This window comes from Apteryx mantelli, chromosome 4 (assembly GCF_036417845.1).
Source record: "Apteryx mantelli isolate bAptMan1 chromosome 4, bAptMan1.hap1, whole genome shotgun sequence".
Classification (NCBI taxonomy): Eukaryota; Metazoa; Chordata; class Aves; order Apterygiformes; family Apterygidae; genus Apteryx; species Apteryx mantelli.
This window is the reverse complement of record NC_089981.1, coordinates 64,944,315-64,957,809: the sequence shown is the minus strand read 5'-3', so window position 1 is coordinate 64,957,809 and position 13,495 is coordinate 64,944,315. Positions and strand designations below refer to the sequence as shown.

Sequence of the window (13,495 nt, the reverse complement as noted above, 5' to 3'; positions counted from 1 at the left end):
CCAATTTTCTATCATCATCAAACTTGCTGAGGGTGCACTCTGTCCAATTGTCCATTAATGAAGATGTTAAACAGTATTGGCCCCAGTATTGATCCTTGGAGTATACCACTAGTGACTGGCCTCCAGCTGGACTTTGTGTGGCTGATCACAACCATCTGAGCCTGGCAGTTCAGCCACTTTTCAGTCCTCCTCACTGTCCATTTATCTAGTCCGTACTTCATTAGATTCTGAGGGATTTCAAAGAGTAAATAAATGCCAAGTATGAGTAGGAAAGTGAACCCTCATTCTTGTAAGAAGATCTATAATAAATTTACTGGATGGATTGCAACAAAGTCTTTCTACTGAATTAGTTTGCTTTTCAGTTTACAGGGAAGTATGAAATTCCTGCTTTGCTAGTTCAGTTTGGATGAGGGCAATGTGAGGTTTGTTTTGTCATAAAGAGGGGAATTGAACCATGTTCACTGCATAGCTGATTCAGTGAATATGGGACTTCTGCTGTGTTATAAATTATTTGATTTTCTGTACTTCACATACCTGGGACTGCTCTAGAAAGCTGTGTAAACAATATTAATAAAATCAATTATGTGAGGATTTTTTGTCAGCTTTTTTTAATACATTATTTTTGAACAATTTAATTGCATTTTTTACCAACTCAGATGATGAGTGAGTTCATATGAATGAATTGTCATATTTCTGCATCTCCCTGAGGGCAGAGAATTTTGCATGAGATCTCTGTGCGAGATAAACAGTACAAACTGAATTAGTGCAAAATCCTGAATCTATCTGAAAGCCTTAGCTTGGTATTCTAGTCTTCTGTCTTGGGGCTGTTTCTATGACCCCTCTGACTGAGCAGCAGGTGGATCTCAAAGAATCAACTCCTCCAAAGTGTGTAGGACCCCTGCCCCATACTTTGATGCTTTCCAAGTGAATTTTTCACTGCCTCCCCTGGCCCGGTTGACAGGATTGGTCAGGCTGTCTTCTGAAGCATGTCACTGCTGTTTGCTAAAAGATTCTGAGGGTTAAGTGCAGTGAACCCAAGCTTTCTCTCCCTTTCCCAGGGCTGAGCATGCTGAATCTCTGGGCTTGAGGAATCAGCACCTCAGACCCACTGAACCATTCTACATATTTGCCTTCCTTCAGTGAGTGGTACCCAGGAAAACAAATGCTATAACCAGGAAGAGTGTCTTTCCTTTCTTCTTGCCTTAATGCATACTTCTTTGTCTCCAAGCCCTCCTGGCTCCTCTTTACGTACATTATCTTGAGCATCTGACACCTGTCCCAGAGTCCCTGAGATGCCAAACTCCTCTCAGCTGTGGAAAACTTCAGCACATTTATCTTTGCTTTAATTAACCCATCTTTACCCTTCTAAAGGATCTACTCAAGTAGTCTGTCATTCATTTCTTTTTGCTTATGTAGCCCTACTACAGCAGGGAGGATCAGAGGGAAGTTGTGACTCTTCTCAGCCATCCAGAATTTATGCTTTTATTAGAACATAGAATATGTGATTGCAGTTGTCCCAGCATCAGAGGTAGAAAAAGTAATTTCTCAGAGATCTCTTAGATTATCTATGATTGCTTTCTTGCAGACACTGTTTTTATGGGTTAAGGGCATATGGGGCTGGCAGAACATTAGACAACAAAGATTCTTACTTAAAATAAACAGAGCACAAGACCACAAACCTGAGCACTTGAGCTTGGGTTAGCTGTTAACCCCAGGCTTTTACAGCCCCAGCAGCAGAACAGCAGTGGTAGAAGCACTCTCAGTGCACCCCCAAGGCAAGGACATCTTCTGTAGTTTACCACTTCAGACTTTACGGACAAGTTAGTACTGTCTGTTAGTGATGTTGGCTATTCATTAGCAACTCTTATAAACATTCTGCCTGGTCACAAAGATTGCTGCTTGCTGTTTTAAGGGATTACTTCTGGCTCTCAAACCTGGTAGTTCTAAGAAATCTGTTCATGTTTAGGTGTTGGACAATATAATTGGAAGTGGAAAAGAAAGGTCAAAAGCCTTTCAAACTGTTTCTTTCAGGAGGTCAGTGTAACACAACTGGCTCTGAAACAAGCTTCAGGTTAAGACATCCTGCTTTTGGAAAAGGACTGTACTTGAGTTTTGCAACTCTGGGCCCTTCTTTCTTTTCAAGAGTAAATTCTTGGCTCATATGACATCAGTACCTCCATGCAACAGTCCCTACTGAAGCCTTCACCTTCTGCTTGGTGCAGTGCAGGTTCAGAGATTAATCCCTGCTAAATACAGTGAGAGAACACAACAGGCCTAATCTGTGAAAGCTGCAATGAGCAGCCTTATCATGAGCTCCTGCAACCAGGCTGAGGTGGTGCTCCAGCAGGAGGAATGCAGGAGGAGTGCAGCTGTTCCAGCTGCCAGAAGGTGCTGAGTACCTGCTCTGTGGGTAGCCTCTCTTGCTCTGGTCTTCCGGTCACCCAGACTGGAGTAGAGGAGTCAGCAGTCTGTACTTGCAGTAATGGAAACATATTCTAAGCTAGGCTTAGACTGGCTTGACCAGGCTTCACACGCATTCTGAGTCAACAGTTCACTGTACTCAGGGACCATCACATGTTGCAAACCAAGCAGAACTCAGACAGTCTTGTACCCCCACATACTTTACCTTTACCAGCCCACCAAACAGCAGCACATATGGACCCCATTACATCTTTGGCTGACCTCTAACAGTCACCCCAGTACCAAACCACCATATAGTGCCTCCTGACTTGAACAGCCCTCATTACCCTCCAGTAAGCACTGACCCACAAACCTCCAGTACCCCCTGGTCGGAGCACATCTAACCAGCTTTCCTTCTACTTTATGTCTCAGCTTGCTTATAGATATTCAGGACCTTGCTATATATACAACCCTTGCTACTGGAGGATAAGAGAATGAAAGAGCTATTGGAAGTGCTTAAATAAATGCTGACTGATTCCTATGAATGCCTCACCACTTATACCAAAAGCTTGAGGCAGGGAATATTGACCACACATTGAAATTTATAGATTATTTGCAAGGTTAGAACTTTTCGGAACTTTCTTAACATGTTGCATGAAACTAGTCATAACTTGATAACTATGGAAAAATGACTGTTGGTGCGCCAGTATCCTACCTTCTGTGCAGAAGGGAAGCCAGTCCCAAACAGCAGTTCTGATGAGATGTCATGCACAGTTTTTATGGCACACAGTCATTTCCATTCCTCTTAGTTGCACCAATAGTCAGCTCTTCTGCTGTGATTAGGAAGCAAGCTAAGTTAAGTTTCTACTTATTGGTTAGTAATGAGATAGAACAGTGGGAGTAGGCCTCTTGAGTCTCTCGGGAGGGATGCAGGCAAGGAGCTGGTGGGAACTTTGCAGGATTGGTTCAGGTAGAAAAACTTGGATGAAAATTTCACTTGAAAGAAGACTTTTACTGCTGAATGGCTTAATCCACTTCCCCAGATCAGAACTGAGCAAGACAGAAAACATTTGAATCTGAAAACAGTTTTGAATTTAAGGGTAAGGTAATCTTCCTGGACACAGCTCAGCTGTGAGGGCAGAGCACTGAGTGCAAAGCTAGGCAGGTCAGTGATTAACAGGATGTTAGATGATAAAAGTTCTGGAGAAGGCTTGAGTTCAGTGGCTAGTCTTAGCTTACTTAAAGTTGTAAAGTTGCTTCATGTCTTTCTGATTCCACTAAAATGAAATAATGGTGACCAGATGACAGAATATCAAGCTCATCTATTTAAATGCAAAGTTGTTAAAATACATAGAATAGAGTTTGCAGTGCAGGAGTTCTGAGGTCTCTGCCTGTTTGTACAAACTCTGTGTCTTTCTGCTGAATGTTTCATAGAAACCACCATTTTAAGCACAAAATGTTTTCCTCAGCCTGTGTCATATGTTGTCAGTTTGTCTAGAGCAGCATAAGTGGCCAGAGGGAAAGCAGGGAGCCTCAGCACAGGAGGTTGTGCCTCTGTCCAAAGAACTGGCACAATACTGGGACATGGGAATCCTCCCAAGCTGTGAGATGTAGCAGAAAGTATATTTTCTCCTCTGGGAAGCTGAGCTGCTGGCAAAGAAAGCATGGGGTACTTTCTATTAACACTGGTCTCACTGTGTGGCTAGTGAAGCAGATGTCTGCACTCACTTTGCTGTAGTCTCATTTTGGCATCACAATTTACTGATCGCAGTTGAGGCTGAGAGAGCTTCTCCTCTCTACCCTGTCCCCAAATACAGTGCTCAATCTTTGTTAAGCTGTGCATGTAAAGCCTGTCTATAGACACTAGCCTGTCCTTGACCCAATTTCCTTATGTTTGTTGTGAAAGGCCCATCCATGATATAATGGGAAGAAGGCAGGGATAGACTGTCCTCCCTGCTCATGCCTTGACACTCTTCGTTCTGCAGCTTCCAACGGGTCCCTTGGCTTTTTCCTACCAAGGTAAAATCAAAGCTCGAGACTCTCTGCCATCTAGTGGCAACTCACTGCCCACATTGCCCAGCTTCGATGTGTTGTTTTTTTCTGGAAATCATTAGAAGGATCCAACTGATGTTGCTCCATAAAGCTAGACAAATACTGAGCATAACTCAGGATTATTCAGACAAAATCTGAAATGAACTTGTTTCTCCGGTGCCCTTTCTTTGGCTTTGAATGGAGATTGTTGTGGACAAGTTGATTGAAGGATCTCATTGCAAATAGTTTAATGTAGAATGGTCCCACAAAGTGAACATGGAGCTTTTTGGCAAGGAAGCTGTTCCTAAATTACATTATTTTTGTTTGGAGAGTGGAAATAAGATCATTTCGTATACATAACACATGTAAGGAACTACATTTTCATAGGCTCTAGATCAAGAACTATTCATACAAATTGTTCAGTGGATGATTTTATTAGAAGAAACATCAATGACAAGAGAAAGGAGTGAGCTATCGGATGGTTAAAGACAATTCACTAAGGTGAAATTTATCTTCACGTTTGCTTGGCTTTGCTTAGTTTTTCTTCTACGAGAAAATTTCAAGGTAGCCCTTTGACTAGGGACCCTAGGAATTCTATTAATTGACTTCCCTAAGTTTTTATTCTTTTCTAAATTTCATTATAAAAAACACTTTGTTTTCAAAATTATTTGTATTACAACTGTGTCCATTTTCATTGTGGAAAGCAGTGGAGTAAGAGAAAGGTGGTGAGACTGCAAGTGGCAGGAGTGAAGCCAAAGGAGGTGGGTTTCATTAGAAAGATTAATATTGCAGGTTTCTAACACCTGTGACTAAGAAATTCTTGGGGAAAAAGTTAGAGACAAATAAACTGAGGGAATGTGGGAAGGTTTAATAGTTTTCTTGTCAAACGAGAGCTGAGAAATATCCCACTTCAACTTTCTAGTCCTGCATAAGAAAAAATTTAGTGTTTTTTCAGGAAAAATATAAGCAGACTTGTATCCTGATTCTGTGGCCAAGATCAAACCACTTATCTTTGTGTTTCAGTTTCCTCTCTGCAAAATGAGAATAAGGATACTGGGCAGTTTTTGTGAAGTTTGAGAGCGACAACTGTAAGTGCCACCTGACATGGCAGTATTCTCCTTTGATGCTGATGCATTTGCTCAGCATGATGAGGAACTAACAAGTTACTTGGTAGATGATGGTGGGCTTTAGTAGCATATGAAAATCACAAATGTTTTACAGAAATTCATGTGATTTATTCTGTTTCCTTCTGTGTTTTTTTCTCATGGGTGAAAAATCAGGCAAATGCTGATATGCTACAAACCTGATTCTGATGAAAAATTGGTCTATCTTTGCTTGATTTATGAAAAATCAGAAGAGGAACCAAAATTCAGGGTATTTTCAAAGATTTTTTTGTGCAATTGCTTTTAATGATTCTGAACTTGTTTTTAATCAATTATTTAAATAATAAGCTAAATCAAAAAAGCAGTAAACTTGATTGATTTTACCTTTGTTTTTCCTTTATAATTCTTAGTTGTTTTCCTAAAAAGAGGCTCATGTTCACTTTAAACAATTTTATTTGTAGCTTTTACTCTGATTTTTGGCACATCTTTTCTCCTTGACCTATTGTACATGAGTAGTGCGGTTCACCTGGTCCTGTGTAATAGCTCTGCTCCTTCCCAGAAGTGTGAGGTCTCCTGTCAATGTGTCACAAAGGCCCCTTCTGTGTGAGTGTATCTGAATTGGGTTCTGTACAGACTTATGGGTGTGGAGGGAGAAATAGGTACCAGAAGGCAGCAGACTGAAGAGGAAAAGTGCTATGAGGTTGCATGTGAAAGTCTTCCAAGAACTGAAAAACTTCAGAGATTGGTAGTGCTGTTTAATCTGCAAGAATCAATAAATTCAGAACATCAAGAGTTGGCCAAATCTGTCCAAGGCCACCAGCACACACCAGCATCAACAGCAGGTTGTACGACTCATACCACAGGTGATACGGTGGTGGCTGCTACTGTGTGCAGACAAGGGCTACAGGATTACATATACACCGGATGAAACAACAGACCACTTGAAGGACTTTCTAAACACCTACCTAGAAGCCACTGGCACATCAGTACAACACTCCACTTCTGAGTAAACAGTTGAGGTCAGCCTCCCAGCTGTTGCTCCAGCCCAGTAACTACGAGTGAGTGTATGTGTGTGTATGAGTGAACTGTGGAAAGTGAATGTTTTGCGTGCATAATTATCTGCTATTAATAATAACAGCTTGATTTTATTAATAACAGAAGCTTAATTAAAAAAAAAGTATTCTAGTAAATATTGGCTGTGATTTGGGTCTTCACCCAACTTGATCCCCTGTCAGGGGAAGGAAAATTTTCAACAAATTCACTGAATAATTCAGGCACGCAGATGAAACTGTGTAAGCTCCTGAATGATCCCTGGGCAAGAAAGAAGCCAGAAGCAGTGTGGAGGTCAGGGAACCTGTGCTGGCAGAGTATACAGGATCTGTATGCCATAAATCTCTAAGCATGTGCAGGATAAGAAGGTGATCAGAAGTAGTCAGCATGGATTCACGAAGGGGAAATCATGCTTAACCAGTCTGATAGCCTTCTGTGATGGAATGACTGGCTGGGTAGATGACAGGAGAGCAGTGGATGTTGTCTACCTTGACTTCAGAAAGGCTTTTGACACTGTCTCTCATAACATCCTCATAGGCAAGCTCAGGAAGTGTGGGCTAGATGAGTGAAAAGTGAGGTGGATTGAGAACTGGCTGAATAGCAGAGCTCAGAGGGTTGTGATCAGTGGCACAGAGTCTAATTGGAGGCCTGTAGCTAGCGGTGTCCCCCAGGGGTCAGTACTGGGTCCAGTCTTGTTCAACTTTGTCAGTGACCTGGATGAAGGGACAGAGTGCCTCCTCAGCAAGTTTGATGATGATACAAAACTGGGAGGAGTGACTGATACACCAAAGGGCTGTGCTGCCATCCAGAGGGAGCTCAACAGGCTGGAGAGATGGGCAGGGAGGAACCTCATGAAGTTCAACAAAGGCAAGTGCAGGGTCCTGCACCTAGGGAGGAATAACCCCATGCACCAGTACAGGCTGGGGGATGACTGGCTGGAAAGCAGCTTTGCAGAGAAGGACTTGGTGGTCCTGGTGGGCAAGAAGTTGGACATAAGCCAGCAGTGTGCCCTTGTGGCCAAGAAGGCCAATGGTATCCTGGGTTGCATGAGGAAAGCATTGCCAGCAGGTCAAGGAAGGTGTTCCTCCCCCTCTACTCAGCCCTGGTGAGGCCACATCTGGAGTACTGCATCCAATTCTGGGCTCCCCAGTACAAGAGAGACATGAAGTTCCTGGAGCGAGTCCAGCACAGGGTTACTAAGATGATTGAGGGGCTGGAGCATCTCTCATATGAGGAAAGGCTGAAAGAGCTGGGACTGTTCAGCCTGAAGAAGAGAAGACTGAGGGGGGAATCTTATCAATGTGTATAAGTATCTAAAGGGGTAGATGGGGCCAGACTCTTCTCAGTGGTGCCCAGTGATAGGATGAGCGGCAACAGGCACAAGCTGAAACACAGGAAATTCTGTCTGAACAAGAGGAAGAACTTTTTTACTGTGAGGGTGATTGAGCACTGAAACAGGTTGCCCAGAGAGGTGGTAGAGCTTCCATCCTTGGAGATATTCAAAAGCTGTCTGGACACAGTCCTGGGCAACGTGTTCTAGGTGACCCTGCTTGAGCAGGGGGATTGGACTAGATGATCTGCAGAGGACCCTTCCAACCTCAACCATTCTGTGATTCTGTGAAATTGGGCCTGCCTGTAGTTCTGTGTATACATTCATGAAAGTAATTGTATAGGCTTATTTGGACTATTCAGTTTATTGTTGTGGGTGCCACATTTCTTAAGTACTAAGTTTTTTTTAAGGGGGGAGGTATGGCAGGTTTATTTTGGAAAAAAAAAAAGAATTTATTGAAAATTTACAACAAAGTAATAAAATTTTATTGAAGTACCTGAAATGTGCTAGACACAGGATTTATTAAGGTCAAGAGTTTTACATTTTTGAAGATTTCCTTTATTAAAATAAATTTTAGTAGTATTGTTTTCTACATTTTGGCAGTAGCAGATACCATTCTCCTCTCCCTGGCTCTTATATGTAACTGGAAACAGGAATATATTCTCCTTCTTTTTCAGTTCTCAGGTGGGTTTCACCTGTCATTGAATTAATGCTTATGAAGAAAATAGTCCCTCTTCACTTTCTACTTAGCAAGAACTAAACTACTTAAGGAAAAATTTTTTGTACAACAGAAGCTGAAAATATTGGGAAGATGGAAATACAAGTTTTTGCTCTGTTGTGAAGGCTGGAAATATAAATAATAAATTCTGATATATTCTGAAAGCTTGAATATACCAGAAAAATAGAAGTTTACCCTTAATTATGTCTGTAATTTAAAGAGCACCATGCCTCATCTTACTGCAGTTGAGGGTTTCTTGATGCTGAATACTTTTGAATCAGGATTATATTAGCACAAATTTTGAAAAATCATTGCAGTTTTATTTTATACAGATTTTTATTAAGTCTATTAAACACTAAGCATAGAATAAAAACACCCAAACCAAATGACTCCTATCCTACTTCATTAGCCTGGAATGTGTTATACTTGAAAGACCTTCACCTTCTTCTTATGTGGGAGCTGCAGTGAAGCTCCAACATCCTGCAGTAGGTCTGCACAAGTATAGAAAACCTAAAGCACAGTTTCCTGGGGTTTGTAATTTCTCTCACTTGAAGGGCCTTTTTTCTTCAACCTTCTGTAAAAATATTGTCAAAACAAATAAAAAGTATTTATTGTCATTGGCACCTTTAAAAAATGGAGAGTGCCAGAGTGAGGAATATCCCTGTAGTACTGTGCCACAGATGATGGGCTACAGAGAAGAGGTGCAGTAAGCTAGCACAGCCCAGTGGGGGCTATCTTTTTTGAAGTGTTTCTATTTGGTGGGGACAGAATTTAGGTTAGTGACACTAAAAAAATAAAAGGTCTGTTGCCCTTTGAAAAAAGTCAGTGTTTAATTCCAGTGTCCTACCAAACTTGACCTGTGGTTTCAGTTGGATGTGAAACTTTTCTTCATCTTCTCTTGTGTAGTATTAGTGGGCTTGGTCCACCAGATCTGTCCTGAGCTAAAGGCACACAGAAGTGTCTGTCTCCCAAGTACCCCAGATGAGATTTGATAGCAGGAAGGGAAAGGGAATCTCATCGGTACCTGTCTCTAGTGTGTCATCACTAGAGTATGAATAATTGTCATCATGCATACATGAAGAGCAGTTTGAAATGTGGGCTGTCAGAGTCAAAACTTGGACATCTGACAAATCCGCTTTCCACAGTCAAGCCACTGCTGTGTTTCACAATTCAGTGATGTTTGAAGTAAGGTTGCTAATTTTGCTATGTAAACGTAACTACACAGCAGTCTGAAAAAATGATAAAACCAGAAATCATTTTTACACTTCTAGGTATGTTCCCCCTCCTCCCCCTTGTCTGATTAGAGTGTGGCCACACAACAGTTGATCCTATTTCATTTTTGCCTTGTCTGCTGTCAAGGTTTCTATGCCTAATTGCTCGTTTTTGCTCCTCTTCTCTCCAGGTTTCTGCCTTTTTAATTTTGCTAGGTATCAAATAAACTGTTTGTATAGATGCAGTCTGGGGAAGTGGAAACCTCCATTTCAGTGGCAGAAATCTCTTAAAACCACATTGAAAAGGTAAACTGGTGATTGTTTCTAAAAATGATAATAAGTTGGTTATTGTTTAACTGTCTGAGTCTGAAGCATTTATGAAGCACTTTGAGCTCGTCATGAATTATGATGTTTTATAGAAATGGAAGACTATTATGTAAATTTGTATTTGCAAGAGCTGCAAAGTGCAGAGTAAGTACCAACTATTCTGGCAGTGTTATGCAGACCTTTGATTATAAAAGGATAAATTCTGTAGAGCAAATCAGTGCTCAAGAGACAGGCTGGTTGGAGGAAAAACCCAAGACTTCTCTTAGCTGCAAAGGCAGCTCATTCAAAGAGGTGCTCAACCTGCTGGGAATATCCTATTCAGCCTAGGCATGCTTTTATTGTGTGCTTCACATACGGCATAATTTTAGCAGTCCCCTGAAAATTTTTAAAACTGCACAAAATATGAAATAAAGAACAATCTTGCAATGGCAGTAAGATGGCTCTCAGGGGATCATAAAGCAGCTTTTAATATTCAAGTATCCATCCTGTGTATCCATCAAAAAGAATCTGTGGCAAAATCATTAGCCCTAAATTTTGATGGAAAGAGTAAAAACTGTTAGTTCTCCTGATGTCTACAGCAAGATTCCCATTGACTTTGAGGCAAGGGTTTTGTTCAGTAATAAAACTAATAATTGATTCAGTCTCTGCAGTTATTGTTTGTATTTTGTCAAAAGGTGATCTTACAAAATGGAGCATGTCTATGTATAGTTCTTAATATGATGCTTATAAGGAGCTGTTTATGGGTTACCATGAAAATTTGGAGAAAAGATAATGCTATTTTGTTAGATAAAGGTTTAGTTTTCCTTTTACTATTGCCAGTATAAATACAACCACCTTACAATTAATGGAGTGTTTCCTGGTTTGCAAAACTATTTAAGAGAGGATAATCTAATTTTCTTATGAGCTGTTTCTCTCTTACCCACTTCTCCCTCATGTGAACTACTCTAACAGTAGAATACAAAGCATCAAATCTGATATTAACTGGTAGAGAATGTTACTTTCTGTGCATTGCTCACCTATTGTAATCTTCAGGGAAAAAAAAAAAAGATAGAATCCAGCCCTCAAGACAAAGCCTTTCACTGACAAAATGTCAGCATTATTTCAAGATCTCTCACCCTGATTGATCAGGCCACTGTAGGAGATTTAGCAGGGATAAAACTTGCAGTGCTATGGGTCCAACAGTGAGGATATGCTTCCTGAGGGATCCATTCCAGTGTTCATCAGCTCAAAGACATTAATGTGTGGCAGAACCGTGAGAAGGGAGGCAGTGATGTTTAAGAAAACCAGGTCAACTCTGTAAAAGGAGTCCTAGGACAATAATAGGTTGCTCTGGATTTTCTTCTTTGATAGCTACTCTTGATCCTTCTCTTGACCCTTATTTTATATGCTTTCTCCTTGAATAAAACTTGTGAAGTGCACACACATACAGGATGAAGGGCTACATATTTGTGCTAGTTACTTTTATTACCTAATATACAATCAGACTTTAAAAAGATCCGCATAACCTATTTGAGACATAAAGAACTAAAATATTGTACCTATTAGAAGTAGAAAAGTCTTGTTTTTCAAGATTTATAACTGAATCCAAGTTCCCCATCTCCCAGGCTTGCAGTTTTATTGTGCTATTCCAAGTAATAGAAGGAGATGGGCACAAGGGAGGAAGGAGAGAACTGTTGAAACTAAAACCACAAATTTATTCACTCCCTTTCATTCCAGTCCGTGTCGTACATAGAGAAAAAATTTCCCCTTCATCTTCCTTTGCAAATCAGTTTCATACACAAAGCATTCTTTGCCAATGCACTTGGTCCAACCAGCTTCTCTTCTTAAAATTTGGTTCCCCAAGGTGTATTGGGATATTGGTGCTGTGCATGCCTCTGTGAATCAAAAGACCTTAAGCTATTTGGTGTTTAACCTGCTTGTACCTAAGGGAGACATTTGTTGCAATTGTATCTCAGGTTTCTCACGTATCTTTCCTCCATGATCGTGCTTTCAGACTGAAGACAATGCTGTGACAACCTATGGAGAGTGGGAATTTGGTGGCTGATGACTTTGAATTTCTTCTGCTGTTCTATGGGTCTCTAAAGAGAGAAAATCTCAGCAGAGCATGCTAGTCAGTAGCAAGCTGAAGTTTGGCTATGGTGACAGGGCCCCTCCAAGTCCTGTGGTACCTGTATCTCTGAGTTAAATGGCACCTAACCTTGGTCAGGCCTGGAAGGACACTTTTTGTTCAAAAAAAGAAAAAATGTACACGGTGATAAGACCATTTCCTTTCTTACAGCGTCTCCTTTAATGTCAGGCCTGAAATATGAAGTCATTAGGGGATATTAAAACAGTGCTGACAAACTAATTAACAAAAGACATTACGCCGGATGGGCTCAATTTATCCTTTTTAATGGTTCTTATAAATGGGTGCCGCCAATTAAAATTAATAAAGATTTACCAGCGATTGCCCAGCATACACTGTTAAGGAGCTCCACTGAAGGTCGCCTTAAAGTCAGCCTTGTCAAAGCTGCAAGTTCATCTCCCAATACCAAGCCCCGCTGAGTTACTCTCAGTTACGTTTTCCAAGGCAGTTTCTCTTTCTTTGTATTTGGCTGAAGTTTGCACACTTCTGTCTCTCTCCCTGTAAAAACCCATCCGTCTGTTGACTATATTAACAAATATCCCCCCATGCACTATTAGATTTGTCACAGTTTTGCTGAGCAGAGTCTCAGCAGTCATTCTTATGAGAACTTGTTTCTTTCCAAATCTCTCTGTTATAAAGAAAATCTTGACATTCAGCTTCCTTTTTAAACCACTCTTTATTTTCTCACTGTCAGATTAATGTACAAAGATGTCACTGTTTAGGGATGCAGTACAGACAATCAAGAACGCCTTGTGCGGTTGTAGTTTTACTCAGTCGAGGCCAGACTGAATACTGTCAGGCCATGCTCATATGGCTGCCTGTGTTCTACCATGTTTGTTGCTCATTTTAGGCCACCAGGTAATTTTGGGACTTACCTCCTATTTCAATGACAGTGAGAGCACTTGTGTTGAAAGAGTTTCTGAAATTAAAACACTAGATGGTGTAGGTAATTAGGCAGGCATTAAAAATATGAATTAGGAATGGACCAAGGGAGAAGTCTGTGAATACCCCAGTAACTGAAGATTGGCAACAAAAGCTTCACAGCTATTTTACCAATAGGAAAACAGCTAGATAGTTTAGCTATGCAGCCAGTAATTTCACCAGCTCACCTCTGATGTTCTGCCCCCCATTTCTATTCTGTAAGTCAATGGGGCAGGTAAACTGACTCAATGCCCTTCTTTTCTCCTTTACTGTCTGAGA

The 13,495-nt window shown here is 40.9% G+C and overlaps 1 long non-coding RNA gene across 6 annotated transcripts in view; it reads left to right on the top strand.

The window, feature by feature from the left end:
* The window catches only part of LOC106482882 (uncharacterized), a 187,476-nt gene that overhangs the window by 19,439 nt on the left and 154,542 nt on the right, over positions 1-13,495 (top strand). For all 6 annotated transcript variants that reach the window (XR_010884195.1, XR_010884197.1, XR_010884196.1 and 3 more), the window contains exon 3: positions 5,455-5,519. This is a non-coding gene — a long non-coding RNA (uncharacterized lncRNA). The remainder of the gene's footprint in view (positions 1-5,454; positions 5,520-13,495) is intronic.